Below are 3,149 nucleotides of genomic sequence, written 5' to 3' on the forward strand. Positions count from 1 at the left end.
ATCATCGATGACATGAGAAAGGGATTAAGTGGGATGGGCGGGCACGGGACGTAAAAAGTTTTGATTACGAAGATTAACCGTGCATATTTTATGGTGAGAAGAAGAGTTTCTTGGAGTGTCTGACCATTTTACCCTTCAAGCTTGAAACTAAAAGTGAGTCAAGTGTGCATTTAATGGTGAAATAGACGACAGATGAACTGCAGGATGTTTTGTGCACGAAACGTTAAAATAAAGGCGAAAATGCAAAAAAATAAAATGTAGGGACGTTTTCCATCACAAGTGCCAAACATATGAACGTTTTGTGCTACTAACCTAATTGAAAACTTTTAATGATTTTTTAGATAAAAAATTCAATTTTTTTTTAAAATAAATACAAATAAAAATGCTCTTATCTATATCATTGAGCTTTATTTTTATTTCCTATATTTTGAACTTAATTTATTGTTTATTAGTTATATTACTTTTGTAGCAAGAAAAAATTATTATAAGATTCACCAGCTTTAATATTAACGGATAATATATTAACATAAAATTGTTCTATTTTTACCAAATAATCAAAGAGTAATAAATTGTCATAAAACATTTTTTTAAAATTTCGAACCAAACTTGTTTTCTAGTTTTTTGTTTAAAGAAATAATTTTTCGAAATGACAAATCAAGCGCATTTTTAGGAATCGTAAAACAGACTTTCAAAATAGAAAACTGAAAAATGAAATCAAAACTGAAAATTGAAAAACAAACCAAACGAGCCCTTAAATTCCCGTTCGGTTCCAAAATTAACATGGAATCAAATGGCTCCATATACAAAATAAATGAAGTTCAATGGGTGGTTTGAGTTCTTGAAGTACCCGGCTTCAATCAAGTGATGCCAACCCCTATTTTGAAACAATAAATTTCTAAAAGCATGTCTTAGAAGTGTTTATATATAAACGATTTTGTTTATAAACAGATAGAAATGAATGATGAATAGATGTATAATTTTCGTGAATTTCACAAATCATGTAGATAAAAAGTGATTTAAATGTTTATAAACATGATCTAAACATCGGTTAAGTTCATTTAATGTATCGATAACTTCAAGTATCACGAATTTTAAAATTCCCATTATTTCTTTATCATGCTCGGAATCAGTAAAATGATTGCTACGCCACCGTTTTCTTCTTCCAACATTTCTATCGCTCTCTAATTGAACACGGCAAATTCTGGAGCGACGGCATCGTGTGCAACCTCCTTCCTTATCTGCAAGTTAGTCGATAAGTATAACAAAACTCGTACAAAAACTTCTTGAGAGATTGTAGCACTCTCCGTGCCTCGTTTACAAATATGACCATCTCCAACACAATCCCAATCACGAGAGCAAAATTCAGCTGGAATTATTCCGAAAAATTGATTGGCAACAAATATCTGCTCTTATTCTCACTTCAGTGACTGCTTCGCCAATCGCCAGGTCCAACCTGCAAACTTTGAATTAAAAAGTATTAAATTATTACTTTATGACACGTTTAGAAAAGGTCTAAATCATATCTGTCAGTTTCAACTATTTAATACTTTTATCTCAATAGCTGATTCTTCCAGTATCAAGAAATACAAAGGTGGTGAGGCCATTAATTTACACAGATTGTATCGAGACCCATAAAAGGATAAGAAAATCTCAGGTTTCTCCTCTACGCGATAGTTCATAACTCACTCTGGATTTTAATTTTAGGTTTTCAATTTATTTATTTTCGAAGAAGAAATGTGCTGATGTCAATGCCGTTTTTAATTTTTCCTCTCAATTTTTTTTTTTTTTTTTTTTGGGTAAAGGTACAGTAGACGAAACAACTGAATTTTCACGCATAAGTAGCTTGATTCTCACTTTGTAAGTGCTTCTTTTTCATTTTTTGCAATGCTTGCATGTGAATAATTTTATAAAGTTGATTTCTCGAATTTTCATTTCGTTATGCGATGAAGCTTCAACTTAATTGGGACAAAGAAGTGCCCATGATTGAAAAATTCTCTTGAATTTGGTTAGATAAGAAGTGATTTTTGTATCTGTAAATTAAATGAACCAATTGGTTTTTAAATTTCGGTGGTGCTCAAATTTTAATTTTGTTTGGGGGGATCTTAATGGGCTACCGTTTAATTGTTTGTTCGTATAAACAGAAATGAATAATTTCTTACACTCGTTGGAAATGCTATATTTGCTTGATTGTAAATGTGTTTATGACTGTAATTTGAGTATTTTTGGACACGCCACTTTGAATTGCTCTGTTGTGCCCAGAAACTTTATTTTTTTATTTTTCTTTTTGTGAAGGCGATTTTAGGCATCGAATCAAGGCCAATTTGAACTTGTTCTCTTGAAAATCTTATCCGTTGCTCTTGATCCTATTTATTTACTATACCTGAGTGATCCTAAATGGAGAATTGGCATGTTTTCATTAACAGATCATTTCATGTGTGTTTAGATTTGGCAAGTAAATGTTGAAGCAAGATTAAAGGGTTGATTGCTTACATGAGCTTTGAGATATCTTAGGTTATGATTGGGTTGTCTGTACATCTAACTTCGAGAACAATGAATATGCGAAGAAGTATTGAGCCAATCACGCTTTTTCCAAATTTGGTTATTCTTTAATTGTTTTTTATTGTTTAGCCTTTGAAGTGATTGAACAAGTCTTCAAATGAAGAAATTTTTTGTCTTCTTGTCATTCACGGATATTTCATGAATGTTTAGATTTGACAAGTAAATGTTATGCATTAAGATTTCAGGGTCGATTTATAACATAAGCTTAAAGATATCATTAGTTTATGATTGGCTGGTTGTAAGTCTGGCTTTGAAGACTCTGAGCATGGGAAGTAGTGAGCCAATCCTGCTTTTCGCAATACTAACCGTTCTTTAATTGCTGCTTGTCGTTTACCTTCTGGGGTGAATGAATGAGTCATTAAATGCTCTCATTATTTGTCGAGAAAAAATGAACATTGCTCCTTTAGTTCGTGGAGGTTGCCTATTGAACAAATAGTTAGCAGTTTCAATTGTCCCGTAAGTTAGTTCATAAGAATTACATCCTCTATGATTCTCGAAGAGTCGCACAAAAAAATATAAAAAGATCGCAGTTTATTTTAGTTTGAAACTGAGACAGTTGTTATTCCATTATTATATCCCCTAAAGCTTTG

At 31.9% G+C, this 3,149-nt stretch overlaps 1 long non-coding RNA gene across 1 annotated transcript; it reads left to right on the top strand.

Annotated features, from left to right (window-relative positions):
- The first annotated feature begins 1,125 nt into the window (after positions 1-1,125).
- LOC111374817 lies at positions 1,126-3,119 on the top strand. The gene is made up of 3 exons (XR_002699207.1): positions 1,126-1,446; positions 1,562-1,654; positions 1,803-3,119. It is a non-coding gene; the product is annotated as an uncharacterized LOC111374817 (long non-coding RNA).
- Positions 3,120-3,149: the final 30 nt, after the last annotated feature.

This window comes from Olea europaea, unplaced genomic scaffold (assembly GCF_002742605.1).
Source record: "Olea europaea var. sylvestris unplaced genomic scaffold, O_europaea_v1 scaffold12971, whole genome shotgun sequence".
Lineage (NCBI taxonomy): Eukaryota > Viridiplantae > Streptophyta > Magnoliopsida > Lamiales > Oleaceae > Olea > Olea europaea.